This window comes from Hemitrygon akajei, chromosome 7 (genome assembly GCF_048418815.1).
Source record: "Hemitrygon akajei chromosome 7, sHemAka1.3, whole genome shotgun sequence".
In the NCBI taxonomy this organism is placed as follows: Eukaryota; Metazoa; Chordata; class Chondrichthyes; order Myliobatiformes; family Dasyatidae; genus Hemitrygon; species Hemitrygon akajei.
In genome coordinates this window covers 42238170-42246183 of record NC_133130.1, presented here as the reverse complement: position 1 = coordinate 42246183, position 8014 = coordinate 42238170, and positions in this window count along the sequence as shown.

Genomic DNA, 8014 nt, shown 5'->3' with positions numbered 1-8014 from the left:
TTATTTTTTCCTTCCATTTCAATGGAAGAATTGAAGCTTTTTTGTGAAATATTCCAAAACACACAACTTAAAATTTATTCAGAATATCCTTTGACATTTTAAAGCATTCCCTCTGCCTCATAAGTGTGCAATCAGCTTGTTCTTTGACATCACTTTCTACTGCAGCAGTCTTACAATGGCGGAAGCCGTAGCAGTAAACAGGCTCAAGTGCAGACAATTAAAGCAGAGCTGTACTATTGCCAAGTGGGTGAGGACTGCAGCCTTCCTGCCTAATGAATCAGAATTTGGAAAACTTTTGTTTCTCTTAACAGCAGTGGCTTGAAGCTGGATTCTTATTTATCTTTATCCGATCAATGTAACACCTTTCTTCGTAGGTTCTTCGGTGGGTATTAGTTTCAAGATAATCAGATAGCCAGTAATGAGTTACATGAGGAATATTGCTCAGGTATGTTCCTTAAAGTTGTTATAGCCAGGGGTGGTAATCGGGATAAGCTCTCATTACCTCTTGAATTCTCCCGATGGCATGTGCCTCGAATTGCCTCTGACAACCACGCCCAGCTCCTGGCCTTCTCGTGTGGCTTAGCTACTAAGCCCGGTGAACTTCTTCCTATTGACAGGAGAAGGGGCAAAGGTGGTTACTGGCTCCTTAAGACAATTCACTTTGGCAAATGAGGCTCATCAGCCATGGTTGGCAGGTCGCCTCAGTCATTGGTCTCATTCTCACTGTTACCATCAGGAGGGAGGTACCGAAGCCCGAAGGCACACGCTCAGCGATTCAGAATCAGGTTCAATATTACCAGCATACAGCATGAAATTTGTTAATGTAGCAACGGCAGTACAATAAGAAACATGATAACATAGAAAAATAAGTAAATCAAATACAGTACGTATACTGTATATATGTATAATAAATAGTTAAGTTAGAAAGAGTACAAAAACAAAAATAATACAAGTGTGGTAGTGTTCATGGGTTCAATGTCCATTTAGAAATTGGATGGAAGAGGGGAAGAAGCTTTTCCTGAATCACTCACTGAGTGTGTGCCTTCAGGCTTCTGTACCTCCTACTGATGGTAGCAGTGAGAAGGGGGCATGTCCTGGGTAATGAGGGTCCTTGGTAATGGATATTGTCACTGAGGTACCACTTCCTGAAGACATCTTGGATATGATGGAGGCTAGTAGACAAGATGGAGCTGACTAATTTTACAGTTTTCTGTAGCTTTTTTCAATCCTGTGCAGTAGTTCCCCCACCCCCATACCAGACAGTGATGCAGCCTGTCAGAGTGCACTGCATGGTACATCGGTAGAGGTTCCTGAGTGTTCTTGGTGACAAACCAAATCTCTTCAAACTCCTAATGAAATATACTGCTGTCTTGCCTTCTTTATCCTCAGAGAACCTGATAACCAGGAAATTGAAATGCTCACTTTCACCACTTCAGTTGTGTACAAGAACAACTTCTACACCTCTACCACCTGATTCCTAAATGGATTTTCCCCCACTGTGATCACCGATCACTCTCCCCCACTGTGATCACCGATCACTCCCCCCCACTGTGATCACCGATCACTCTCCCCCACTGTGATCACCGATCACTCTCCCCTACTGTGATCACTGATCACTTGCCTCAACTGTGATTACAGATCAATTCCCACACTGTGATCACCGATCACTTTCCCCTCCCCTCCCACCGATCACTGCCTCCCCCCACGGTGATCGCTGATCACTCCCCCCACCACTGTAATCACCAGTCACTTCCCCCACTCTGACCACTGATTACTTCCCCCAGTGTGGTCACTGGTCATATTTCCCACTGTAATGACAGATCTCTTTCCCCCCCCCCCCCACCCCCGCTGTGGTCTTGAATGGTATTTGAATTTGTTCTTGAATGGTGAGCCTCTTTGCAACAGGGTTCATATATGAAAGGGCACTGAGTTGGTACACGGGCTTTCTATTCTCCTTTGTGTCAAAATTAAGGTTGTGGTATGTGGCTAACTAGATTCAAACTTGCCTCCTCATAAGTCAATGCATCCTGTGTTCATTTGGAGTTCAACAGAAGCTATTCAATGTCATTGGGCTTCAAATTTGTCAAAGCTTATTTCTTACTACCTTTAATAATAATGACCTTGGATGATATTAGTTTGAACATTTATTCTTGTGTTGTAATGTAATCTTCTGTCCCTTTTCTCATAAACACAAGAGATTTTGCAGATGCTGGAAATCTTGAAGAACGCACACAAAATTCCCGAAGTACTCAGCAGCATCTGTGGACAGGAATAAACATTTGATGTTTGGGGCCAAGACCTGTCTATATGAAGACCGAGTCCTGATAAAAGGATTTGGCCAAAAACGTTGTCTGTTTATTCCCATCCACCTGTCTGACCTGCTGAGGTCCTCCAGCAATTTGTGTGTGGTCCTTTTTCTTGTGTTATTTCTGTGTGCTTCTCTATCTACAACAAAAATATTAAAGTAAACAAAAATGTTAGCAATCACTTTTGCTGTGGCAATGGAATAAGCTGATTTTCTATGTTGCTAGTTTTACTTAGATAAGCATCCATGTATTTTCACTGGTTTTCCCATTCACTGTTCTGTTGTTTTGAGTGTTATTTATTTATTTGTTCATGGAATGAGGTTGTTACTGACAAACCCAGCACTGATTTTCTAACACTAATTCTGCCCTGAACTGACTTGATCATTTCATTAAGCAATCAAGTGTTAGCCTTGTTATTGTATTTCACCTATGATTGGACTTGCCTGTGTATTTAGCTCTTAATTAGGTCCAGGAGATGTTATTTTGCTATTAGTTTGTGAAGATTCTAAACTGCTTTGCACCATAAGTTCCCTCATAATTTGGCATGGTCTATGAAGATTTTAATTTTAGCCTCTTTAACACCTTCTTAAATGAAAGCATAAAATGGAAAAAAAAGATTTAAGAAGCAATCTCTTGTTGGCTATTGCAATATTTATACCATTGAAGCCAGGAAGGTCCATTGTTAGATTAAACCCCTGATTTAGGCCCAGTTGGCTGATCTATACTGTATTCCCTCAATGAGAAATCGGACAATTCTGTGGAAACTGACAACCTGGGGAAGACAGATAGAAAGCTGTTACATCTCTGGTAGTAATGTTCAGAGAGGAAACTGCTGCTCGACATTAGAGGGACTGCACAGTAGCGTAGTGGTTAGCACAACATTTTACAGTACCAGCAACCCAGGCTCAATGCCCACCGCTGTCTGTAAGGAATTTGTACGTTCTCCCCATAACCCTGTGGGTTTCCTCCGGGTGCTCCAGTTTCCCCACACATTTCAAAGGCATATCAGTTGGTAGGTTAATTGGTCATTGGAAATTGTCCCGTGATTAGTCTTGGGTTATATCAGGGCTTGCTAGGCAGCATGGCTTGGAAAGCTAGAATGACCAAATCCACGTTGTAGCTCGATAAACAAATACATCTGGCATCTTGAAGCAGTGGAGCCCTGAGGGTGGTAAGGTTTGCAACAATGGTACTGGGCTGGGATTCCAAGATATTGACGCAGTTACTACGTAGCATATGCCTGAGACAGTATTATGTGCAACTAAGATAGAAACCATCAGGTATTGATACTCTCAAAAAGTTGCTACGCTAAACACGAGGGAATAGCGAAGACTCTGGTCGCCTCACTATTCTTTCTGCAATCAACTTCTGATGCAACACGTTCATCCAAATTCTTAATTTACTATTTCCCTTTGCAAATCCTGGTCATTCCTGTAGTTTGCTTCCAGCACTTTAAACCAATATTTAGTAGTGTTTTTTAAAATGTTCATTTTAAATATCTATGTTATGACTGATTTTATTAATTAATACTTGGGTCGATGAGACTAGAACTAGATATCATATGCTTGAGTGGAAGGTGAAATATTTAAGGGGCATCTGAGGGGGAAATTGCTTCACTCAGAGAGTGGTGTGAGGTTGGAAAAAGCTGCCAGTGGAAGCGGTAGATGGTATTACAGGAAAGATACTAGCATGGTTAGAGCATCAACTAATTGGTAGGAAGCAAAGAGTGGGAATAAAGGGAGCCTTTTCTAGTTGGCTGCTAGTGGGGTTCTACATGGGTCTGTGTTGGGATCACTTATTTTTGCGTTATATGTCAATGATTTGAAAGATGGAATTGATGGCTTTGTGGCCAAGTTTGCAGACAATGCAAAGATAGGGGGAGGGGCAGATAGTGTTGAGGAAACAGAAAGGCTACAGAAGGATTTAGACAGAATATGAGAATGTAGAAAGAAGTGGCAGATGGAATAATAGTGTCGGGAAGTGTATGGTCATGCATATTGGTAGAATAAATAAAAAGGTGGACTATTTTCTAAATGGAGAGAAAATTCAAAAATCTGAGTTGCAATGGGACTTGGAAGTCCTCGAGCCCTAAAGGTTAATTTGCTAGTTGAGTCAGTGGAGAGGAAGGCAAATGCAATGTTAGCATACATTTTAAGAGAACTAGAATATAGAAGTGAGAATGCAATGTTAAGACTTTATAATGCACTGGTAAGGCATCATTTAGAGTATTGTGAGCAGTTTTGGGCCCCTTATCTATGAAAAGTTGTGCTTACATTGGAGAGGGTTCAAAGGAGGTTCACAAAAATGATTACGGGATTGAAAGGCTTATATGAGGAGCTTTTGATGGCTCTAGGCCTGTAATTACTGGAATTCAGAAGAATGAGGGGATATCACATTGATACCTATCGAATGTTGAAAGGCCTTGATGGAGTAGATTTGGAGAGGATGTTTCCTATTGTGGGGGAGTCTAGGACCAGAGGACACAGCCTCAGAATAGAGGGACATCCATTTAGAATGGGGATGAGGAGGAATTTCTTTAGCCAGAGAGTGGTGAATCTGTGGAATTCATTGCCAGAGGCAACTGTGGAGGCTAAATCATTGGGGATACTTAAGGCAGAGGTTGATAGATTCTTGATTAGTTAGGCCACGAAGGGATAAGGGGAGAAGGCGAGAGATTGGGGCTGAGAGGGAAGTGGATCAGCCATGATGAAATGGTGGAGCAGACTCAATGGGCCAAATGGCCTAATTCTACTCCTATATGTTATGGTCTTATGTTGGTTCAATTAGAAGTTTGGATAGGTACAGGCATAAGAGCAGTCTGGAGAGCAATGGTAGATGGGACTAAGCAAAAAACCAGACTGATACAGACTAGATGGGCCAAATGACCTGTTTCTCTGCTATACTGGTCTATGATTCCATGACTGTACATGGTAAAAAATATAACCATTTTCCAATTGATCTTTTCAATAATTATGTTGTGATAAAAAATATAGGTAATTATAATCTGAGCTTTCATAACGAGATATATGTGAGCTTGCGGAAGAGTCATTAATACTTTAACATACTTTAGATTTAAGCAGATGTAATAATAGTTAGCCCGTGAAAGAGTTTGTGCAATCATTTTGGTTAAAATGCTGAGACTGCAATGTTTCAGAACATATGGTTGAACTATGCACTGAGCTACATCTGACAACCATCAGCTTATGAAATATGCACCACTTCCTTTTACTCTCCTTTTTCCAAGCTGTATTTAATTACACTTCTTTCACCAGCGACATACTGAACGGCTGTAAAATGTTTATACAATGGAAGTCAAGGACTGTGGGCAGGGAAGGGAGCCCATGATGTACAGTATCTGGGTATGTTTCTGAGTTGCCTCGTGAACGGCTGCTGTCTTTATGTGCAAATCTCAGCTCTCAGTCATATCCCTGAGGATTATATTACTTTACACTGGGGTTTTATTAGCAAAAGAATCTTTCTTATGAAGCTTGGCATTTCTGGAGCACTCACAGGAGTACTGTGCACCCTGATTGGCTGCAAGCACTGGAAAATTCCCTTTGACCTGCTGCTTCAATTATTGCCTGGAGTGCACAATGAAAATTTTAAAATGTGCATATTGAAAGAAAATAAATAAAATACAATGGTCGAAATGTAATCACAGCACTGATTTTTAAAGAACTCTTTCTTTTGCCGTATTACGTGTCAAAGCTTTCAAAGTTATCTGTTACTATATGAATGTCAAAGACTGATCATGCTAAATTCCTACGAAATATGTCACATCTTAATTCAAGTTTATAGAAAAGGTTTCTTGAGAGGGGAAATGAAAAGCAGGAGAGGCACCACAATGAAAGCTGATAGCATGGATTGAGAGTACCAGTGAGGGCCCTCAGATTGCTGTTCAGCTCACTGGAGAAGTTTTAATAGTTAACAGCTTTCAGAAGGTTGAAGTGTTTTTAAAAATATATATTAACAGATACAGTGCAGATCAGGCCTTGCTGGCCCGAAGAGCTACACCGCCGCCCAGCAACCCACCTAATTAACACTACCCTAATTACAGGACTATTTTACAGTTTTACAATGACTAATTAGCCCACTAACCAGTATATTTTAGGACTGTAGGAAGAAACTGGAGCACCCAAAGGAAGCCAATGCAGTTCACAGGGAGCAGATACAAACTCCTCACAGATGGTGCTGGAATTGAACTTTAAACTCCAGAATGCACCAAACTATAATAGCGTTATGCTAACAGTCACGCTACTGCAGTGCATTCGTGTTCTGGTAAAATAACCCAGATCCTAAAAAAAAATGAAGGGAGCGTCCGCCCCCCCCACCATTTCCATCATTAAGTGAATTGCCTAATGTAGAATTCCTCTCAGGTGTGACTCAGAAGAGTTTGATGATTGGCTGATTCTGAGTGGGAATGTGTGGAATGGACTTCTGGCTTGAATGTGTATAATATTTCTCCAGGATTTCCATAATTCTTCCATAATCAGAAGAACACTCCATGGACAACAATGACTGCAAGCATAGATAGTGCATCTAGTATTGTCCAATCTCCTCCATCTGCCTCTGTCAGTTAAGGTGATCATGGAAACATGATGTGTCCAGATGTCGACTGTATTTGTTTACAAAGCACCACATTCACAGTGGATAAAAGACTGTGTTGTCCTTGACCTATCTTTAAGGCAGGAAACAATTGAAACAAATTTCACAGCACATATCCGTGATAATAAACCTGAGTCTGATTCTGAAACTCCTGTTTACACCTCTGAAGAAACCACAAGAAACTGGATGCTGAGCGAAAGAAGCGGGTATTTTGGAGGGGTTTTAAATGGTCCTAAAAGTGCTGTAATTATAGTCAACAGATGGTAGTATTTTTGTTGTTTCCCAGCAGTCAATGCCTTCTCCATTTCTCTTTCTGCCAGCCCACAAGTATCATGGACTTGATTCCAGTATAGACTTGATAAACCTTTAGGTGACCTGCTCAGTACCTCCAGCATTTTCAGCTTTTATTCACCAAACAAATAATTTCTTCCAAACCTAATCATGCCAAGTGGGCAGAGGAAATAAGTCAAGGATGCTCTTCAAAGTTCATTGAAGGTCGTGTAAATTCCTGACCCAATGGAGAAGGAGCATTAGGGTTGGTACTGAGATACTTGTGTTAGGAGCACACAAATCAAACATAAATGGCAGAACCACACACCTCGCAAGCAAAATCTGCTTGCCAGTGGTAAAGTCAAACTAATTTGGCAGGGGGATGGGACAGTTGGTATACAAGCTGATGCAGTCTGTACTGAGATTGTGAGGAAGAACAGACAGATGATAGGACAAAATTGCAGTCAGTGGCATGAGTTGAAGTACAACATGGGGCAAAATCCAAAAGGGTGATGAAACAGGACAGAGGTGTTATATTTGAGTGCACTTAGTATATGGAAACTGATTCTGATTCTGAATAAGGTAGACAATCTTGTAGCACAGTTACAGATTGTCAGCTATGATGTTGTGAGCATGACTGAGACATGGCTGAAAGAAGACCATAGCCGGCAGCTTAACATCCAAGGATATACATTGTATTGAAAGGACAGCCAGGTAGGCAGAGGAAGTGGGGGTCTCTGTTGGTAAAAATGAAAATCAAATCTTTCAAAAGAGGTGACATAGAATTGGAAGATGTAGAATCTGCATCTAAAAATCTGCAGGGGTAAAAAGAC